This window comes from Lissotriton helveticus, chromosome 8 (genome assembly GCF_964261635.1).
Source record: "Lissotriton helveticus chromosome 8, aLisHel1.1, whole genome shotgun sequence".
Classification (NCBI taxonomy): Eukaryota; Metazoa; Chordata; class Amphibia; order Caudata; family Salamandridae; genus Lissotriton; species Lissotriton helveticus.
Window position 1 is genome coordinate 80,721,945 of NC_136069.1, and position 14,693 is coordinate 80,736,637.

The 14,693-nt window shown below is 41.9% G+C and overlaps 1 protein-coding gene across 1 annotated transcript in view; it reads left to right on the plus strand.

Annotated features, from left to right (window-relative positions):
* The first annotated feature begins 2,905 nt into the window (after positions 1-2,905).
* USF3 (upstream transcription factor family member 3) overlaps positions 2,906-14,693 on the plus strand; it is a 130,771-nt gene continuing 118,983 nt past the window's right edge. Inside the window, exon 1 of the mRNA XM_078656676.1 lies at positions 2,906-3,081. The gene's annotated coding sequence lies outside the window, so the exon portion shown is untranslated. The remainder of the gene's footprint in view (positions 3,082-14,693) is intronic.

Sequence of the window (14,693 nt, forward strand, 5' to 3'; positions counted from 1 at the left end):
TAACAAATTATGCAGGCCCAGGCCAGGGCCTCAACCAGTGATGTGGCGCAGCAGTCTTGCGTCGCGTCTCCTAAAGAAAGTCAGCACACTGAGCACAGCAGCGAAAATTGAAGGTAGAGACAATTCCAAACATCTTTTACAAAGAGAGAACTTTTGGATATACAGACTTTGTACACAGAAACCAAATGGACTCAATGATCGCATTGAATTTGGATGTTATCTATAAATTGCCCTGTACGTGCCATACGGTACAACTGTGTCAGCAGCAGATGACAATGTAATACCTTATGGTCAAACATACCTAGTTTGTAGCTAAACGCTCTCGATAGCTCAAAGAGTACATACACTGACATCTAACACACCAACACCTTGGTTCGAATCCACCCGATCCCCAGTTATGTCGTATTTTTATTTCCGCAACTTTTTTATTTTTGCATCTCTTCCATTTTCAATTATTGAATTTCTCATAGAGTTGTTATACACCCATGCACGCACGACATAAACATTAGTTTATAAGAAATCGGAGAGCCTATACTCTCACAAACACACCACGACGGCGATAGTCTGTCTTCAGCTACCATAGATCACATGACCACAACCCGGTCAGACACAAATAACTCTAATGGCGCGCATCCGCCCGAGTGGCGTTTTCGAGCAAACAAACCTACGGAAGCGAATTAAGCGCATCCACCACGCAAATCAGGTTAGTTTAGCTAAAGTTACCCATTGTGGAGCGCCTTAACGCTAGACACTAAATAGCACAGAGTTACATTTTCGATGTTTTTCTTCTTCTTTATCCTAGCGCGTAAACACCGCACGAAACACATCAGGCATGTAAGTCATAACTTTTTATTTTCTTCTCACAATGCCCGTGTATAAGAGACTTGTGTGATTTTGATGAGAGTTTTATAGTGTTTAAGTTGCCTTAGCTGAACCTTGTTTTTCAAAAACTAAGCATCGTTGTTGTTCATATGAACCAAGGTTTTGAAATAATAGAGTATCTTTGGCCATCACAACAGATTGAGACACAAGTGTTGAAGGTATTTATATAGACCACGAGTATTAATAAGTCATGCTATTATTTTTACAGCTATGTTATTCCCTGATGAAGGGCTACTCTAAAGCCCGAAATGCATTGGACATGATAATCAGACAATGATGCCATATTGATGTACGAATGAAATGACCAAAAACGAAAATTCAATTTGATTTGAAGAATAATTAAGAATAAATTTATGTTGAACAATTTATGAACTTTGTGGGAAATCCTTTCTACGAGGAGAAAGGGCGAGTTCTCTCGGGGATGGTCCCAGTGGCCCACTGGAACCACGTGGTTCAATTATATTACAAGGCGTATTAGGGGTGAAGACGCCACCTGAGTTGAACCGATTAAAAAATTAACTAACAAGCTAGAGAATATATCAGCTGTGCATCCATCCAACCAGACCTCCGTTAATCTACAGCAGCGAAGCCCCATATCTGCTCTGCACTTCTGCCTCATGTCAGTGGTTGAGGCCCTGGCCTGCATAATTCGTCGACGGCGCGGATGAGACCGCGGTCGGACCTGTGTGGCACTTGCACTTAATTATGCAGGCATTGCAGGCTCAGGACCTCCACCAGTCTCCAGTGACGTGACGTAGAAGTCTGGCATCGTGTCTCCCAGATCCCGACTCCCAGCTCAAGAAAGTCAGCACAGCAGCCAAGCCAACAGCTCCTGCCTGCAGTGCTCTGCTCTGGCTGGCCACAGTTTAGTACGGTCACGTCAAAGACATGGCTGGGCCACAACAAGTTTCAGTGACTGCTTGCCTGCAGGTCAGTAACGTGCAATGAATCAACACAGTCAAATAATATATTATACATACATGTAGTAGTACGGTACAAGTGAATGTCATTAATTTATGTCAATGGACTCAGTGCATTGACATAAATTAATGACATTCACTTGTCATTGCACTCAGTGCATTGACATAAATTAATGACATTCACTTGTCATTGCACTCAGTGCATTGACATAAATTAATGACATTTACTTGTCAATGCACTCAGTGCATTGACATAAATTAATGACATTCACTTGTCAATGCACTCAGTGCATTGACATAAATTAATGACATTCACTTGTCATTGCACTCAGTGCATTGACATAAATTAATGACATTCACTTGTCAATGCACTCAGTGCATTGACATAAATTAATGACATTTACTTGTCAATGCACCCAGTGCATTGACATAAATTAATGACATTCACTTGTACCGTACTACTACATGTATGTATAATATATTATTTGACTGTGTTGATTCATTGCACGTTACAGGCAAGCAGTCACTGAAACTTTCTGTGGCGGTTCCTCTGTATGGGCGTTGGGGCGTCGCCCCACTGATTTTTTTGCCTCGGGGTCCACAGTCCACCAGCAGCAGCAGCAGGACAGAATAAAAAGAAATCAGCCCGTGGCACGAAGCAATCATCTGTCTCTGACAGTCAGAGACAGATGATTGCTTCGGCTTAGGCTAATGAAGATTGCCGGTGAGAGTAACCATGGCATTCCCTGGCATTTCTAATAAAGGTTTCAAATTAATCAGCAGTATCAGTAGACGTAATCTTTTTAATTTCAAAAGTTTTTATTGGAAATTTCAGGGTTTTGTAGCATAAAAATCAGAAGTTGCAATGTCCAACTAACACTTAGCTATTTCCTACAGTCTCTGTGATCGGCAAAACCTGATCCACAGCTTCAGTTTTAGCAGCAAGGTGCCATTTAATATCAATTATTTATTCTGGTTTTGACCTCTTTCAGCCGCCCAGTGTGTATATTTTTTAACAGCTCGTTGTCGTTGTGTAGTGTCGGGCTTGTTTCGGGTTTCTTTTACCAATGCGAGCATGTCTCGGGCTTGTTTTCAAGGGACGTAGCGCTTGTTTCGCACGTCAGACCTGGCAATCCTGCCCCTGCGGCCGAGCCTGAGTCATGTCCGCTGTCGCGTCAATCAGCATCGCCCACCGAGCTCCGCAGGGGCGCCCGCACCGGCCACCCTAACTGACCGCTCCCGCTAGAGGGGTCGCAATGTTTGGGACATTGATGCCAGGGTAAGCCATCCTTCCCAGAGAACCACCATTTTGAGGGCGCGTTACCGTCCGTCGCGAGCGCCGGTGTTGAGGATTAACCAAGTCCTGTGAGCGAGCCGAGGACTGGTGCCGTGAGTGCGCATGCGCAGAGCGCCTGCCGTCACCCCCTCCTGCTTCCGGAGAGTTCATGTAATGTATACACTTTAATGGATGCCGACTGTTCCGGGGGGTGTGCGCACTCGGCGCCCCGCCTCCCCCAGGGCCCCCTTTAAGGTTAAAGGCCACAAGCCCTTGTGGCCTTTAACCTTAAAGGCCGAGTTCGAGAGTTGAAATGGAAAGTCGGCATAAGCTGACATTTTGGATAGCAAATTCAACTGAGGGGTGTGTTGGTGGACATGTTTCAGATCTTGCTATGAATACCTGCCTTTTTTTTGACGGGCTGAAGCAGAAATACAGATTAAGCTCTTAAAAATGAGCGAACAGGTAGTCTAGCTTGCATCACCTCCCCTTGCTGCTTCTGATAATGACGGTGTGGGGTGTGGTTGCAGTCAGCCTGGCCATGGCAGGTGTAGGTTATGGATGCACAAGCTGCCCATACACAGCAAGGCATAATGTCCTTCCCAATCCCGGCTTTTTGAATACTGTGTTGTAATTGCATTTATATAGCGCTTACTACCCCTGACGAGGCATCAAATCGCTTTTTCGGCGAGTAGCACGCTACTCCGGACCCATAGAGATTTAGTGTTGAATTAGTATAGTGAAAAATACAAGTACATTTTAAGTGGTGGATAGGTTAGTCAGTTATTTGGATTTGGAATGATAGCAGAAGGATAGAGGAGGAAAAAAGGCTTGTATTTATATAGCGCTTGTTACCCCTGATGGGGTGTTGAAGCACGCTATTCAGGAAGCCCATAAAGGATTAGTGGTGAATTAATATGGTGAAATATGAAAGTAATTTCAGTGGTGGATATTAGTCAGTTATTTGGAGTGAGAAGGATAGACAGCAAAGATGTGGCCTTGACGTTTTTCCTGAACCCCGTGGAGCTCTGCTTGTGCACGTCTGTTCAAAGTCTGAGGAGCTGATCCCACAGTTCCATCCACAGCCCAGCCCATCTCTGACAAAGCATCTCCTTCCAGAGTCCCACAGGCCTCTGTTTCTAGCCTTAGCCTCTGGAGCTTAGGCCATTTACATCACTCCCAAATCCAATACAGCCTTTCATAGTGCATCTGCGTATTGTACCCCCACCCCAAACCAGAGGTCTAACACTACATCTGCTATCTTCAGACCTGACATTGAATCTCCAGTCTGAGTCACACAATGTCCCTCCTGATGCCCAGCACAGTTCTGCCGTCAATGTCCCTCCTGATGCCCAGCACAGTTCTGCCGTCGCTTCTTCTCTATGAGTCGTTGTCGATACACCAACAGACCTTAGTCAGTGCACACTAGCATGGATGGCATTGAGTTCTGTTGATACATCCAACCCTAAGCCCTGCCAAAACCTATGTAACTGCACAGAAAGTGACGGATGGAATGCTTGAATTATTCTCAGCCACTTGTAAGTAATCCTGGATGCGTTTCAGGCCCTATCCAGAGACCAGTGATATGTTACTCGACCTTGGCCCTACTCCACTGGAAACAGTCCAGCCTGAACTGCTGGCTTCACCATCACAACTTTTCACCGGCTTAATCTTTATCCAATCCCCCCTTCCCCCTCCCCCCCCCCCTTTATAACGCCTTTTAAGTCCTATTGGACAGCAAGCCTAGAATCCGCAAGACTGAATCAGCCAGCTGTGGGTCCTGTGCTCGATAGGCCCTAAAACCCAACCTGCTCTTTTCTGATGTCACCTGTGAGTCGAAAGCCATTCAGGGTAGATGTCAAATTGGGCAGGGGAAAGTGGGAACAACGTTCCAAAGCTTTTTAATTTTTTTATCAGAACAGTTCCCATACTTTTTAATAAAAAAAATCATAACAGTTCTTGAATGGTTGAGTTTAACATCTCTACTGCGACGTGAGAGATGGGAGAGGTAGCTAAAGAATGAGCATGCTTTTTCACTAGGGTGCCTGCTACGTGAAAGAAATGTGAATGTGTTCAATTGGTTAATCTGCAAATATAAAACCTGCTTAAGAGCCAGTATAGGCTTAAATTGATAGTGCCTGGAATTTGTTCTTTTAATGAAAACCCCCGAACAAATGTGCACTAGGTACAATCACCATACTACTAAATGCAACTTTTGAAAGCACTGTAAACATTTAAACAAAAACTTCACACATTTCGCACCAGCATATTTATTTTGTGTGCAAACTAATACTCTGTGTGATACATTTTTAAACCTGTTTTTTCACTGTGCTTTCTGTCACAGGCTTGGACCTCTTAGCACTATAAATACACATCAGTATTTCCCCTGTGCACCAACTAGGATTCAGATTAGTGACCATCCTGTAACACCATCAAACTTCTGAAGTGATCGCATTAACCAATCGACTGTCCTGCCAGAGATATGCGTTTTCCAAGATAAATTCAAGTTGCATTTATTTTTCATTTAAGGTGTTTTTCATTATATTTTATGTGCAGCTACCTGTAGTTGAAAGACCAATAAAGTAGTTAAAGAATAATTTGTTCTTTAGTCACATCTCTGACCCCTCCCTCCTTGTACTTGGGGTCACAGTTCTCGTACTTTTCTTTATGCACTTCGACCTCTGGGGAATCTTTTGTTACCATTCAAAAAGAAACTTGCCTGCAAGTTCGGTTTGAAGTCTTCTCCTTGCAGCAGGACCGAGTTTAATTCACATAAGGTTGATGCCAATCTGTAGTGGTGGAGAAAGAAAAAGATAACAATACAGACCAGAACTCTGACGGAACAAATGCTAGAGTAGGAGAGTAATGTCATTCTTCTACCCAATACTTTTTGTTGTTGTTTTTCAACAACATCCACACTTTCATTGAAATATGATTTGATTTTAATCTCCTCACTTTCAGCGAACACACTGGTCTAACGTTATTCCTATGCTCCTATGTTTGTTTTCTACTATTAGCAAGCGCTCTTCTCCAGCAGTTCACCACCAACTTACCCTGCACAGTGTTCTGAAAATCTACCTTTATCTCCAACACTAGTATAATCTATGTGCAATGTTATTCTAATTCCATCATTCCTCTTCAAGCAGTATTCTGAGAGACAATTCAACTCTTGATACTGCCGACCTGTCTCTGTTATATTGGACATCTACTGTTTTTTGTGCAACGTTATTACTGGTGATTGGTACGTTCCAGAATCTATTCCACTTATTTGTCACATCTGCATCTCTGAGCACAAACACTTCTCACAAGCATGCTAGCTCCTTGCTTGGGCATTTGTATTGGCCCTGAACTGCTGTTAAAATAGTTACATGCTTTATGGTTCTCATATCGCACGATGTACCCAAATGCAGTTGATTCTAGGCATTGCACAATAGAATAAGGATACATGAGTCCGCTCATATTTACAATGGTCCGTGCCAGACCGGGCAGGTCCTAATAACATCGAACATTTTAAACCAAGGTTGACCAGGAAAAACATCCATCATACATTTGGAAGTGTTTAACTTTGGCTTCACTGGTGAAGATCCTTTTCAACTGGTTCCAAGACTGGGCAAACGTGGTTACATTGACCCTGTCCTGTTGGCATTATCGAGGGATGAGAAGTAATATAAAATGTGACTGGGTACATAAGTCCAGTTCCTCCCTTATGAGTGCAGTGACTAGTCTGGCCTTAGCTACACTGCCCATGTCTGGTTGGCATCAGAAAGAAACATGGCCATAGTGGGAACTAATGGGTAAAAAGGATGTCTGATACAGGACGAGACCTGCACTAACTATATCGATGAATAGGTGTAGCAGATTTGCTTGGACAGGTTGTTCCAGAGGAGAGAGGCTCTAACTGAAAAAGGTCAGTAAAATACCAGATTCACTTTAGCATTTTCCAGATTCCAGTCCATAGAAATGGTCTTACATGAGCACCTGTAGACAATTATATTTTTTCAAATCTTGAATTTGCAGTGATATGACCTGATTTTATGTTAAAAACAGAGCTTTGGACTATACCATTTCCCGCTGAAAGGCAATATTTCTCCATGTGTTCCCATACCTGGCAAGTCACGCAGTTTGGTGATTACTTTCCCTCAATGTTAAAGAGCAGTAGATGTTTCAGCACCCAGGCTAATGTGCTACATAGCTAAATACATATAAGGTCCCAAAGACAAGACCAATTGCATTGCAAATGCTTGTTTACTTAATTTTCTGACTGTTTGACTGAGGAATCGTCCATGGTCAGTCGTCGTGCTGTGTTGCACACTTTTTGTTGTAGTATCTTGAGAGAGGTTCATTAAAAAGGTGACCCATGAGTCTATCGTCAAACTTTGTTGTGACTCTTGGATTATTAACAGTTGCTTTGCCCTCAAGGCTATGTGGGGAAGTGTGGTTCTTGTCCATCGTAATCACTTAAGATTTATTGTTGTTATCGACCCAACCCCAGCTGGTGCTTTCCTATGCCTTGGAAATGATGTAGCTAGATGTTGGCGCGAGTGGTCGCTCTCAATTGTATATTTGATTGAAAACTCCTTTGTGTGCGCTAACAGCAGTAATATGACTATTGTGTAGTCTGTGATGGAGCTTGTATTAGGACCGTGATGGGTGCAGATCGCATTTCTAGCCTGTGCCACTCTACTATTTAGTACTCTCATACCTAAATGTTCGAGGTCTGTGACCAGTTGCTGCCCACCGGAATCAGACCGTTTGATGGTAAGATTGACTTGCGTTTGTACTGCCCAGAATGTGTTCGCTGCAGCTATATCATCATCTTCCTGGGGGGTGTACATTAGATTTGAATTAAAATCTCCTGTTAGTATTATTTCCCACATTGGTTGTTCAAACCGAAGTTCTGCTATGATATAGATTAATGTTTTGAATAGATAGCACTTTAACATTTTTTGTTTGTTTTGGGTGTGCATAAAGATTGATGAAGATGATAGTGCTTACGGCACAGTTGAGGCCCAAGTCCATTTTTTATTATTTGCATGTCCGTTGTAGTGGCCGGAATTGGACAGATGTAATGTTTAAAGTTGTGAAAATGTAGACGGCAAGGCTGCCCTTCGGTCTACCATACTGCTGTGTTCTTGTGGCATTTGCTTGGTGAAGCATGCGCCCCGGGGACCTCGACTGGGGCTGTTAGCCATGTTTCTTGGAGGGTGACTATTTCATAGTTGTTCCAGTTCTTGGGCGGTGCGTTCCCAGGGGTGTGGAATTTAATAAAATATCTACTTGTCCTTGGGGCAGGCTGCTTAATAAATCTACTTGTCCTGTAACAAAATCCACTTGTCCCCTTTGTGCCATGTAATGCGGCAACAAATTACGCAGCAATCTCATTATATAAGAGTTCTGATATAGCCTCTCTGATTATGCCAGGGTTCATACCATAGTAGTGTTTGAATACTAGCAATTCCCTTATGCTGCTATATTTCTGCAGGTCTACATACTGGGGATGAAGGTAGTGGTAAGCAATAGTTCGAGGGTTGGAATGCCCTTTTTAGTCTGTGCAAACCTACTAAAGTGCATGTTTTAAGGATTTTCACCAATTCTTCTCTAATCATTTCCCATACAGAGAATGGTTGGAAATTTACTACTGACAGTGGCAGACTTAAAACTTCTTCCAGGGTTGGGAAAAAGTGGTTGGAGGAAAAGTGAACTTGAAAACATTCAGATTTTCACACAAGCAAATCTACATCTGCATATTTGCTCATGCTAAAATGCAGTTCACAAATATTTTCTGGGAGTACTATTTCTTGGCCTACTTCTGTAAATTCTTGTGAATTCATGGAAACTGTACATATGCCCTTAATTCAAGGATATATACCCTGGATGCACTTTTGAGACTTTCTTTAATAATTGGGCCGCTAATTAGGCCTGGCAACCATGACCATGACCGTATGTTTTGTTTTTTATTCTGTCTCTTTCCGTCTGCCTATCAGCTGGCGTCCCTGTAAGGGACAGTATTTTGCTCTTTTAGAAGGAACATATTGGCACACAATGTAGTTTTGTTCAGTGACCAGAACCGCTGTGGCAATGTGGGATGAGACCAACATTTTTTGTTTTGCTTTTGCCAATGCTTGTTAGAATGGTGAGGACCCAGCAGCTCCCATACTGTTAAGGTTTTACAAAAACCATGCCTAAACAAGTCACGCCTTGACAAAACCAAAAGTCTGACTACCAATTTCAGACTCACTAGCTTTGCCAATGCTTGTTTATTTTTGTTTTCCATATTCGTATTTAAACTGGCTTCACTGATATTCCATGCTGAATATTTTTGTGAAATACTAACCTACAACAACATGTTACTAAATGATGCTGCAAAGATACGGTACCTAAAATCTTGCAGTAAAATGGTTTCTTTTCTTATATGCATTTTATGTGAACGTTTTATTTTGAAAGCAAAGAATCATCACTCTTACTTTCAAACCTCTGTAAATATTTGCATATAATCGGAGAGCATTTTGGGTGTATTATACAGAGCCTCATATTACTAAACTTTGAAAATGTGTGTACACTTTTATACTGGAACCACCGTCAGTAGTGCTGGCTGAGCTTAAAACATTTACTTTTAGTGCTCACCCTAATAATAAAGGCTTTGCGTTAATGAACCATATATACAAGTTTGAACAGCATTAACACACATATTACATATAACTAGGCTGTGGGGTTTTAGGTTTAAACCTATAATAACTGATAAAACCCCACTGAAAGAGAAATGGCCCTCACCAGTGAAAACATATAAACACTGAAAAAACACCTGCACGACCACAAACTAAATGCCATTCAAAGAAAGGACAAAGAGAGTGAAAGAGTCATTTATTTACTTCCTGACGGGGCCAATACAATGTAACATTGTTATACAAGCTAGCAATAACAAAGCCTGGGCTAACATTATTCTGCTTGAGTTTTGTTGTTTAGGGATACCCTAAAATATTGTTTCTTCTTCCTTTTGCTTTTTTCAGTTTTGTGGTCTTTGGTCTAAAGATGCAGGGTTTAGGAGCATGTTTTAGGTCTCGTTTAATTATTTTATAAACTGTAGAGAATCAGGAAATATCAAAATCATATTTGATAATTTGGCTGCGTTTGATTCTTTCACTGTTAGATAAAATGGCTTGTTTCATTAGAAGCTTTCCTGATATGTGTAATCACATTTACCCACCGAGAATGGGTAAAAACCCTTAATACATCAGCCCACAGTTTTTAGTGGGTCAGTATTGACAGTAGGTGAATTGCCAACACCTCAAGATTTAAACATTTGATGCAAGGTATAGTGACAAGTATATGTATTAAGAGTGCACTCACCAAGCACATTGATGAAAACGTGACAACAGACTTTTGGAAAATATGGAACGCAGTGTCACTTGGAATGCTCTGCAAAAAATGTTCTTTCCAAGTTCAACAAAGAATTGAGTTATACTGTTTGTATTTGCAGTGATTCAGCTACATATATGAAAAAGTTGTGTGATGACCTGTCAAAATTGATACCTGAGCTGAAGTGATCCCCTGTAGGAGATCCTTGCCACTTGTTAGATGGTATGCTGAAAGCATCTTTGCAATCTTCAGAGTTAATGAGGGATGCTATTGACTTTTTAGTCCATTCTGGTGCACTGTTTCCTTATGCACAGGAACTAAAATGCAAATATTTATAATTTTGTTCTTTGTGTGGCATCAAAGAAAGAGCCATCTCAACTGTGTCCCTTAGCTGATGGTTCTCACTTCAAGGGGCTATGAATGCTATATTATCCATGTGGCAACCATTTACAGAATGTTTGCTGAGTGATGATGCCAAAGGCAAGAAATGTGAGGATCTTTGGTCGCATAAACATAGTGATGTGAAAAAAGTGCCCTCTACTGCATTATTAGATTTTTACAGGAAAACATAAATTCTGTAGTGGACATAATAATAAAAGCTAGAGCTTGAAAAAAGCCTTGTCTGCCAAGTGTTCAGCATAATTGGTGTAGATGTGAAACCTCTCCTTGAGAGTAGGCTGGGCGACACCTTTAGTGACTTTGGCCCAGCAGCCAGTATTGGCAGGGAAAGCAGTGTCAGTGGCCAGAGTTAACACATTGTGTACTGGCTGTTTTGGAGTTGCCCGTCTCAAGTGCCAATGTAGAGAGAGGGTCTTTTCACAGAAATTTACATGGGAAGGAAAGGGCGAGCGCACATGACCAAAGACTCGCTGAAGAAGTATTGTATGGTGTATGTTTAATTTACAAAACTCTATTTGGACCTCATATACACTATACATACATTGTCTATATATCATGTTCTATAAGTGCAAAAAGCAAGCAATATTATAAGTAAAACGTTCCATAAACACCGGAAAAACACTTTTTCTGTTGTTTTTAGTGGCGCGGAAATGTGTAACCACTGATAACTGTTTTTTAAGGTATTGAAAACACTGAAAAGGTATTTGCTGGTTCAGCTTGCATTGTGTTTAGAGGGGGCCCCCTATTTGGAGACTGCTCTGTAGCTTTTTTTGAGCCACTTGATTCAGATGATTCTCCTGGTGATGAGCCTGCCAAGCTAAGAAAGCATGCACTTTGGGGGTGTCACACCCCCTCCCCCCACAAAGCTACGACCCTGACCGGTGTGCTAATTATGTACAGGGGACGGCATCTTCATCTGATGGAAAAAGAAGACCAAATTAAATCCAGTATCTGTACTCTTAATCATTAAACTAAACGGCAAGTTCATCCGATACGACGTTGACAAACTCAACTGCTATAAACCAGCTCTTTTGTAAACATTTATGATCTCAGATTACTCTAAATGTAGGATACCTCAGAATGAAAATTCTTTACTGCATTGAGACTGATCTTTTATACAATTATAAAAAGGATATTCCGTGCAAGCCTCTTTAGCATACATGAAACAGTTGCAGCAGAGACAACAATACTGTCATCTTCATCACACGGAGACAACTTGTAATGATAACACCTTGTAGATAGTGCTTTGTGCTATGTATCTGACATTTCTAAGCACTTTACACCATAGGTGTTAATGGCGCTTGATATACCAACCTTGAAAGAGCGGTATGTCGAGTTGGGCTTGCGGAAATTTGAACTTGTCACTTGCACATGTCAAAAAAACGAACTCAACCTGGTCTGCAGCAGTCCAGGTGAAACACAACACACCCCACAGTATCCAGGAGTTCTCATCTCCTATGACTTCAAAGTGTTAAAGCATCATGACAAGTTTGCAAGAAGTTAAACAGCAAGATTGATGTGCAAAGGAGCCATATAACCAGAATAGGGGGTTTGTTTGTTGTTGTTCTGGTTTTGAGTTGTGGTGTTTTGTCTGGTTCTGCAGGCAATCTATGCTACCCTGTGTTCAGGTCTGGAGTCAGCTTGTAGTACATTGTGCGAAGTTCTTGAGGCACTACCTATGTTCACTTTTAGAGGCCTCAGCTGTGGTAGTGTTTGGTTCTGGAGGCCACATTTAGCATCTTGTGATTAGTTCAGTAGACTACTTTTGGTTTGTTGGGTGTACTCATTTCTCGTGGCCTCATTTGGAGTGTTTGGTTATTTCTCTAAACCACTTTTGGTTTGTTGTCCAAATCTAGGGTCACCAATAGCATATTGTGCCGAGTTCTGATGCCTACATCTGGCTTATTGTGTTGCTAGCTTTGCTGTGCAAAAAAGGAAGCACAACCAGATGAGTGAAGCCAAAATCTTATGGCAAAGCCCTGACATACAGCAGTTCGAATCTGTAAACGTTGTCAAATTGCTTATGGTACCAGGTCTTATTCTCAGAAATGCAATTCTGGTTTAGGATTTCTTTTTTTGAGATGGGGATTTTGTCTTTGCAGCCTGTTGTGATACTTCACAATGTTGGTCACATAATAAAAATCACGTCTTTCAGAGTGCAGTGTTTTCATAGACTTTCTGTTTGGTTTCATTTAAAACTGAGTGACCAACTAGATCTCTAGGGCTGTATCCGGTATGTTTCTTTCACACAAGCCCCCTTTGAGACTGACTGACTGACGCTCAACTAGTACTTCTCAGAGACCTGTCACAGTGACTCACTGCGATTACCCTATAGTCGGACACATACCAGAGGCAATCTCGTCAGAAACTCCCAGGCTGCACTTGTGAAGTCATAACTTTGAATGTTTTTATAACTAACATTAACTCGACATTCACTTTCCTGTCTCGCATACCATAATTTATTGGATTTTAAGTTGTCTCCACACATGCATCCAGTCCACCTTTCCTTCCTGATCCATTGTGTGTGCTTGGTCACCAAGCAGACACCACCTTGCCCAATCAGTCTGCCCATTTTGGAGACTTAGTGGCTTCCTTCAGATTGAAAACACACTGACCAGGTATTTTCAGTTGGCAGTGCCCCTATTCCTAATTGCAGTCCTAAGCCTAATGTAATTTTTCCCGGCAGGTTGGACATTAGCCCCTAAAACCTGCTAAGGGAAAAAATCTGAACAAAACATCTACAACTTGCACATATTTTCTGGTCCGTACTTGCAGACATGCAAGAACCCAATCTCTTGCCCTTCATGTGGATGGTTGACTCTCCGAACACCAGTGTCCTCGCCATGCTCCTGGGATTCCTTACATAAATGAAACTTGCAAGACGAGCCGCTCCATTCATGCAGAGAAGACTCATCCGCCTGCTGAAATCCTATTCTTTTACATTTCTTGAGTCAGTCCTCTCATCCATCACTGAAGAGTGGGCAAGACTTGAGCACATTGCTTCTTGCGTAGCTCGAACCTTTCACACTGGTATGGTGTGAATCCCTAAACTGTATGGTGTAAAGCTTCAAGCTCTTCTGGTTCCAGCCCACTGTTTGACCCCAGACAAATGGCTCTAAACACGACTTTCACAGGCTGAGAATTCACCTGTAACTCTCATCTGCAGAAAGCTAAAAAGCTAGTCACCAAAGTCGAGCTCAGACTCTTCCATCAGTCTAAGAGAAGCTGATGAACTCTTACCCAGGTGTGGCTCTGACTATAGTGTGAGACTTATATTAGGGGCTCAGATTTTTAGGTCTCGTCTGAGATAGCATTTAAGAAATTGGGTTATTAGTTTGAGGGGTAAGTACCCTTTTTAAGTAATAATGACAATCCTGGTCTGGGTGAACCACTAAAGCCACTAAATAAACCTGAAATTAACCCCTTGGTAGCTTTGGTTTGAAGCAGACAGGCTTAACTTACAGGCAAATGTATAGTATTATGAAGTACTAAAACAGTAACAGCGTTGACATGCTAAACAATAAAATTCCCAAAACATATTAGAAATATAGAGTAAAATGTAATAACCAAAATGACAAACACCCAATAAGGTGAACCAGAGATTATTATCTTTTAACCCCTTCGACGCTCATGACGAGCTGGGCTCGTCATGAGATAGCCTCCTCGCACGCTCATGACGAGCCCAGCTCGTCATGAATAATGGGATTTACAAATTCTCAGCGTGCCAGCTGAATTCCCCAAGCACGCATGCGGTTAAAGTTTTAACTAGAAATATCACCAAAAAGCACAACGTTCTGTTGATGGTCGTGGTAGAACTGGACCAGGGCACAATTTGACGCTGACAAGGTCTGTCCTGGTCA